The following is an 8,406-nucleotide window of genomic DNA, read 5'->3' on the forward strand; positions in this document are numbered from 1 at the left end:
TTCATCTTCCCTCTGATCTCTCTGCTTTAGATCAGATCCTGATTACCAGCATGAACTCTTTTATTAACCTTCTAACTCTCCTCCCTGCCTCTGGTCTTTTAATATATCTTCCGCATATTAATCTTACTACTTTCACGATTAAAATGCTAAGTGCCTATGAGATGAAATCTAAAATTCTTAGTAGAGTACATCTGCAAGTTCCTCGTGCTATGATGCCTAGCAATGATGTCTGTCATGTGTCCTTCTATTCCTAGTTTAATGCTTGAACTACAACCTGTTACTGCTTGTAGTTCCCCCACAAACTCATGCTAGGTTTCAGTGATACACCTTTACTCTTCATCTCTCCTGACACTTCACTAAAATTTAACAGAAATCTATAAAAATAGAATTAATACATAACTGAAAAGAATGTAGGAGAGAGATTATCAGTAAGTGAGAGATATCAACAGACTTTTAAAGGCTGGAAAGTGCAGCATGGACAGTTAACTAAATGGAATTAAAAATAAATACTTAGAAAATAAAGTCAAGCAATTCCCCTAGAGTGTAAAGCAGAAATGCAAAGAGTCAGAAAGCATAAGGGAAAAGATGAGTTATGGGGACCATCACAAAAGTCCAACATCTAAATAACTGAAATTCAGAAAAAAAAGAAAGCAGAAAATGGAGAATAAATTAATAGAGAAATAACAGAACAAGCCCTCACAGCTGAAAGATATGGTTATTTAAAGTGCAAAGTGGCAAGTGGCATGATTGTAATTAAGAGCTACACCTAGAGAAGACGATGAAAGTTTCCCAGAGTAAAAACAGATTACCTAAAAAAGAATGACAATGGATTGACTTAGACTTACCACCAACACTGAATGTTAAGAAAATAGACAAATGCCTTCCAGTTGATGTGATTTTTTTTTTGACTCTAGAATGATATACCCAGTCCATAATCTAATCTCTCTCTCTTTCTCTCTCTCTCTCACACTCACACACACACACACTAACACATGTAGTGAGAGCAGAATAGAGGCACTTGCTAATATTATAAGGATGTACCATGTATCTTTTCTCAAAGAGCTACTTTATGAAGCTGACTAGAAAAATAAGGGATAATAAAGAAAAAAGAGAAAGAGGAGAGATGGGATTTGAAAGAAAGATTGACAGAAAGTTGGATCCCACTCAGGAAAGCAATGAAGGAAATTTCTGGAAAGTGCTGCACAGTAGACCTAGAAAGCGACTGATTTAGTTTAGGGTAGAAAGACTGATGGTGCCAGGAGGAAGGCATTCGGGAGAAGATCTCAATTTGAGAAGATACGGGAAAAATACATGAGATGCATATTACTTTTTTAAAACAAGAAAGAAAAGTTAATTGCTAACCCAAAGGGGAAAAAACAAAGTTGTGTAAAAAAAAAACAACACAATTCAAATGTGGAGAAAATAAATCTGTGGCATGATTTTAATCAATTGATAGTAAGAAAAGAAAAACCATCCCACCATAGCACAGTACATGACCCAGCATAGTTATAAAAATGTAAACTTTCAGAATCAGTTTATGGAGAAAGAATGAAAGACTTGTTTGCTGTTTCATATTAAATTACAAATGATAACAATCTTACAAAATAAAAATAATAGAGTAGCTAATAAATGATGAGAGTGATAAAGTTAAAAAGGTGAACTAAACAGTAGAGGTGATAATATCACTTTTTAATAGTATATCAGGGTACTATTTATTATCACAAAAGTAACATGTAGAAGTAATAAAATGATAAATGACTCTAAAACACACAGAGAAAGTGTAATCATATAATTTAGCATTCTGGAGGAACCACCAATGGAAATGTAATCAAAAATATTTAAAAGAGCTTGCCTCTAGGAAGCCAAATAACTGTTGAATAGAAATGGTTCTGTTACTTTGATCACAAACTCTTCTAAATTAATTTGTTGTTGTTACATGTCCAACTATTCAATTTATAATTAAAAAAAAAATTTTTTAAAGAGAGATCTTTGGTGGCATGTCTTCCAGAAAGCTTTTCCTAAACCTGGAGATCCAAGTGGCTTTCCTTTGTGCTTCCGTGGTACTTAATGCATACCTCCAATGTGGCACTAATTTTATTGCACACAAGTGACTATGTGTTCATCTCCTCCACCAGACTCTATGTGTTTCTGGAGTAGGAACTAAATTTTATTCATCATTCTACCCTCATCTCTGGTATATCATCTGGTGAAGAATAAGTAATGATTATATGTTCACTTAATAAATAATCAACCATATTGGGTAATCTAGATTAGAGTTAATACTTCAATCCATTAGTGAGAATTTATAGAAACATTCATGAGATATTTAATTCTTTCCTTACCTCACTGCATATTTTAACTCTCTAATGACAGTAGAATTGGATAGTGATAATGTAAAACTACCTGTCTCCAAACCACCAGTATTTAGCAAGCACTGCAAGAAAATTTTAACCAAAATGTAATATTCAAAATCCCATGCACCTAGAATTTAAACATAAATCAAAAGCTAATTCTAAGTCTGTCTGGTTTTAAAACAAAGTACCAAGTTCAAAAATGTTAAAATCCTTCACTAACTCACAGCATGCCACTATCAGCCTTAATTTGCTATTATTTCATAGAAATGCTGCAATTACAATTTAGTCCACATTGATCAGCAAAAGTTAAAGGGCACAATTAATTAATGGAAATAGTAAAGGGCAAAAATTAATATGATGACACATCTAAAATGCTTAGAGTGTAGAGAGGCACTGTTATTTTGAGATTATCTAAATTGATTTGCAAAAGAACAGAAGGAGAAATCTGAATAAAGCTGAATTTCAACACACTAAATTGTATGTCAGCATATTAAAAAATAATTACTAAATATGACAACTACATTATAGATTTGAAACTTCTGACTAATATACCTAACAATGACTAATGACATTACAAATAAGCTATGAAGAAAATATACAGCAGCTGCATTAAAACTATGGCTTCCAATTTGATGTGTGGATTTATATCAAAACCTCATATTGAAAAAAATGACTCACTTTTATTAAAAACGCATGGAAAGTTTTAGAAACCACATAAAGTATAGAATTTTTTAAGTTGCAAAGTTTTTCTGGTGATATTTGAGTATTTAAGGAACAGTAGAATATTTAAACAAATTATTCGATATACTTGTGGAATCTATGAGGACTTTAGATCAATCAAAGGTAAATAGTTGGTGACAACAAATATTCTGATCTTTCAGAGGATTTGTGTGACTTTCACAGTCCCAACATAAAACAAATCCAGAAATAAAATCAGAATATTAAAATCAGAATATTAAATTTATAAACCTCCATCATTACATCTCATTTGCTCTTGAGAAAAGATTTCAGAGTTAGATGTGGCAGGTGTTTTGAACTCCATTTTGATAGAAGGAGCATGAGCGAGACTAGACTGAAAAGCCCTCTATCAGGCAAGCACTGACTAATAGAATGGAGTCTAGGATTTGAGTCTTCTGATGTTCAATGGTCTTTCCACTAAATGCTGGTTTCCAGTCCTTTTCAGCTACTAAAACACACATATCCTATCAGGTCTCAATTAGGAGTCATTTTGTAAAATAATAGAAGCCTATAATGAGCTGGTTCCAAACTAAATAATTTTTAAAGCCTCTCCCCCTCCCAGATCCAAAGAAATGACTCACCACAAGTAGAGTAAATGGGAGAAATGAGAGACACTTCATATGAAACCTACTCCAATATTCTAAACCTGCCCAATGAAGGATTTAGGAGTGATGGTAAGTCCTAACCGATTATGAAAGAAGTTTAAGAAACATTTATTTTTTATAAGCTACATTAAAAAGACTGCCTACAATATCCTTATGTTTAAAATGATCTTTCTGAACAATCTGAGTAAAACACAAATGTCACTCTGTGTGTTAATTTTGAATTGAACAAACTTGTATGTATACACGTGTATCTTTTGGTTATAGTTCTTTGACTTAGTTATAATCATATCTCCTCAAAAGAATTTATTTTTACCCTGGAACATTTTACTAACTACATCCTAGAAATTTTAGAACAAAACAAAACAAAAAATTAGTATTTCTAATTTTGACTGAGTTGTAAGCTACCCTAAGTACCCTAAGATCCCTGTAGCCCATGCCGCCAAGCAGACAGACATTTGGACTGTGCTTTTTCCCTCACTGTGGGCTCTAATATTAATACAACAGATCTGTTGAGGCATTCCAAAAATCATAAACATATAATTCACACATGGTGAGCAGTAAAAACAGATGCTTTTCTGCATCTGGAGAATGATTCATAGTAGAAAACATAGGAACCATTAGAGAAGAAGTGTGTTCTTATTTCCCAGGGTGAAGTTCTCACTTACAGCACTGCGATGGAAAACCAAGACTTCTGACCCCAGACAACAAAATGGAACTAAATAGCCCCTTTAATCATGTCAGAAGGCAGTTTCAAAAGAACAGGCTATGTAATAATTAAAAAGCAGACAATACAGACGCCAGCCAGGGCTGAGGGGTGAGTCTCGTGGTGGAATCTCAGCTGCAGTGGAAAGTCAGAGTGGACTGGCTAAAGGTTTAGAACAGAAAGCAGAGCAGGAGAGCACAGCTGACAGAAAGGCAGCCCAGTGTTTCTCTACACAACAGAGCATCTAGAAACTACAGGTAAATATGGTGTTCCAGAGGGAAGGTGAGAGGATAAAGTGAGCGTCAGGATTTGGTAGGAATCAAATAATATCTCAGTTTCAGAGTACAGACACCAGGGTTTGACACCTGGGCTGTGGGGTCTTGCTCAGATAGATTATTTGGTTACAGAGCCTCAATTTTCTCACCATTAGTGTACGGTGAAAAATGATGAAAGAAAAAATAAAAGCATTAAATTTGTGGGTGCCATAGACTTTAAAAGAGATAAAAATAATTAGTACAATGTACTCAATGAAAGCAGATGTTAACATTGTTAATACAGGAGGAAATCACTGAGTCCCTTGTAGCTTAATAACAAAGCTAGGAAATAAGGTCCCAAAGACACAGGAAAAGGACAAAACTCTGACTTGGCCAACGCTAAGGAGCAGCAGTAGCCATGGAGTTAAGAGCATGGACTTGGGAACCAAACTGCCCGACACTCTTACTGACCAGGGAACCTATGGCATATTACTTAATCTCTGTGCCTCAGGTTCCTCACCTGTAGAATAAGAACTACAGAATAACAACAATGTGGAATTATTATGAGAATAGAGTGAACTGCTCTTAAAGCTCTTAGAGCAGTGACCAGCACTTACTGTCTTCACTTAACAAATAGAGTATCAGTACCTGTGAGAAGAGAAATTGGTGATCAAAAGGAATGACTATTAATTAATGTTAATTAATATTGTTATTCTTATTTAGCATGTTTCATAAGCTCACTTTTAAAGATTACACACAGTGTGACATTTATTCTTTAGTATCTTTTCCATTGCTTTAGTAGAACTAAGATCATAATCTAATTCTAGGTATACCAGGCTAGTCACTAACATGGTACCTAAGACCACTTTTTTTTTTTTTTTTGCATTACCACAGATCATTTAGCAAGAACCAATAGGTCTTCCTTTTCAAAAATGTCTCCTGTTGGAACTTCCCTAAAACCTCTTCCATGATTACAACCTACCTGCATTATAAGCATCAAAAGTCCCTCTTGCTGTCGAATGGCCGTGCATCAAGCCATTGGTGGTTGGTACATCACTTAGCGGGGTCCCTACCGGTAAGTTTTAAATAGAATAAAAAGTAGAGTGCATCACAAGTAATAAGAGTATAATCTCATAAATCTTTTACTACACACACATACACACAGACACACACATTTGTGATCTAGTTCATGATGCAAACTAAGCCTTCACTCTAAGAGAAAGAAGAACATTGAGAACTTAACCCAAATTGGAATTCATTTACCAAAGTAGGTAAAGGGTTACTCAGTAGAACTGAACACCTCATGTGCAATTTTTAATGAAGGGAGCCTGAGAGAAGAGAAAATTCCGGAACACGATGCTCCTGTGAAACTGGGAGGGAGGCTGCAGTGGGGAACAGGGAACAACCATGAGGCAGCATAGGGTGCTGAGCTGAACTGAGGAAGCTAAAAGTCCTGCAAGAAATAGTGATTGGAGTAATTAATAAATTTTGAACTTTGTTTTACAACTTTATCCAAGGATCCTCCCTCTATGTCTACCTTTGTATATTTAGATATAAAACAAAGATTAGTTTCTGTCCTTTTCTTCCTTCACATGTGCACCAGAGGATAGGAACTATGAAAGTCAAAACACATCACTGTGAAGAGAGTTACCTTGAACTCATGAGCAGCTCAGGATTAGGAGCACTTACCCTCTGCCCAGCACTTTGTACAGTATAGCCTTGGGATCATCAGAATGCCGGTTTTAAAGAAAGGCTTGTATCAGTTCATTCCAAAAGTCGACCATAGTGCATGACAGCTCCTCAATATATGCTTTTCACTTTTCTCTCCTCTGGGATAAAGTCTTTTCCCTTCTCACCAGCTTAAATTCCATGAGCTATCATTGCAATCACTCCTTTCTACATCCCCGATTCCCTTTCCTCCCTAACTTCATGTTCGTTCTGCTGAATCACCACCCTGGTTACACACGTTTCTGCTTTGCTGCTCTTAGAACCTCTGCAACTAACATGTTTCAAGGAAACATACAGTGTGTGAACTTGTCTCATTTAAATTCAAGAACATGAATCTCAGGTACGTCCATGACACAGTCAGGTTACATTTGCCTACTGTTTGCTCTCCAGCATTCCCAGGTAAGCGCTTCATGCTTTCTCTCTCCTCTTTACACTCCAGGCAGTTAGTCCAACTCCTCACATCATGTGTTCTTGATCCCATCTCCCTTCCCCATTCCAGGACATGCCTTCAGCAATCCTTTCCCTTCTCTCCTGTCATCAGATTCTCCCTGTCTGCTGGATCATTTCCATCAGCAATGAAACATACCTTTTCTCCTATTTAAAAAAAAAAAAACACCCTTTCTTGGCCTTACCACCCACTAGCTAATACCTCTTCCATCACTTCTCTTTTAGCAAATTGCTCAATAAATTGTACTCTTTATCTCAAATTCTTCTCTTTCGATTCATTTAAAATCATCACTCAAGAAATTTACCTCCACCATTCTGACGAATCTGTTCCCCTCATGGTCACCAATGATCTCCTTGTTGCTGAGTCCAGTCAGTTTTCTCTGTTTATCGGAGTTGGCCTGTCAGCAGCACTTGCCAAAACTGATCACCCACATTACTTTCCTTGGCCTCCAGGTCACCATGCGCTCTTGGTTTTTTTCTCTAACCTCACTTGCTGCTCCTATGCACTCTCCTTGTTCAGTCCTCCTCTTCTCTCCAGCCCCTCAACATTGGAGCCTGCTGGACTCATCCTTGTCCTCTTCTCTATGTACTACTTCCCCTTTGATCTTACCTAGATTTACTTGCTTTAAATATCTTTTAATATGCTAATATATAAAAAATTTATACCTCCAGTCCAGACCTAATTCTGAACTCCAGACTCACAAATTCAACTGTTTGCTTGACATTTCCACTCAGTGTCAACTAGACATTTTAAGCTTAATATAACAAAACTGATATTCTGATGTCATATCCAAGTCTGGTCCACCCAAACTCTCCCCCTTCTCAAAATCCCAATAGTTTTCTCATTGTTCAGTCCAGATTCTTTCTAATTGATGTTGACTCCTCTCTTTCTTTCACATCTCATGTTTATCCCATCAGACAAACCTATAGACTCTACCTTCAAAATATCTACAAAATACAACCTTTTCTTACTACCCTCCACTGCCAATGACCTAGTTCAAGATCCCTATATCTCTCTTTGTGTGTGTGTGTGTGTGTGTGTGTGTGTGGTGTGTGTGTGTGGAAAGGAGAGACAAAGGAGCATTAGTTTGCTGTCTTTCTGCAGATAACTACCCTCTCTAGATATTCTTTAGTGTTGTATAATGTCCCATTCTGTAGATTATTTATGTTCAATGTGTGCTATGTTCCAGGCTCTCTTAAACAGTTTGCTTTTTAAAAAATATTTTAGTTTATATGTTTTTGTTTTTGTTTTTTGGGGGGAGGTAATTAGGTTTATTCATTTACTGGTTTTAATGGAGGTACTGGGGCTTGAACCCAGGACCTTGTGCATAATAAGCACTCACTCTACCACTGAGCTATACCTTCCCCGTCATAGTCTCTTAACTGAATTTTGGAATATCCTTCTAACTCATCAACTAGTTTCCCACCTTGACCCTCTATAGTTTATTTGCAGCAGGGTAGCAGGAAGAATTTTAAAGTGTTAGATTATGTTATTCATCTGATCAAATCTTCCACAAGAGCCTTATCCAGGCAACAATTTCACTTGTATCAATGTTGAAGTTCTTACAATGACCTAA

At 36.3% G+C, this 8,406-nt stretch overlaps 1 non-coding gene across 1 annotated transcript; it reads right to left on the reverse strand.

The window, feature by feature from the left end:
• Positions 1 to 8,122: 8,122 nt before the first annotated feature.
• TRNAN-AUU lies at positions 8,123 to 8,194 on the reverse strand. Its single transcript has one exon. It is a non-coding gene; the product is annotated as a tRNA-Asn (tRNA).
• Positions 8,195 to 8,406: the final 212 nt, after the last annotated feature.

Source organism: Camelus ferus, chromosome 6, assembly GCF_009834535.1.
Source record: "Camelus ferus isolate YT-003-E chromosome 6, BCGSAC_Cfer_1.0, whole genome shotgun sequence".
Lineage (NCBI taxonomy): Eukaryota > Metazoa > Chordata > Mammalia > Artiodactyla > Camelidae > Camelus > Camelus ferus.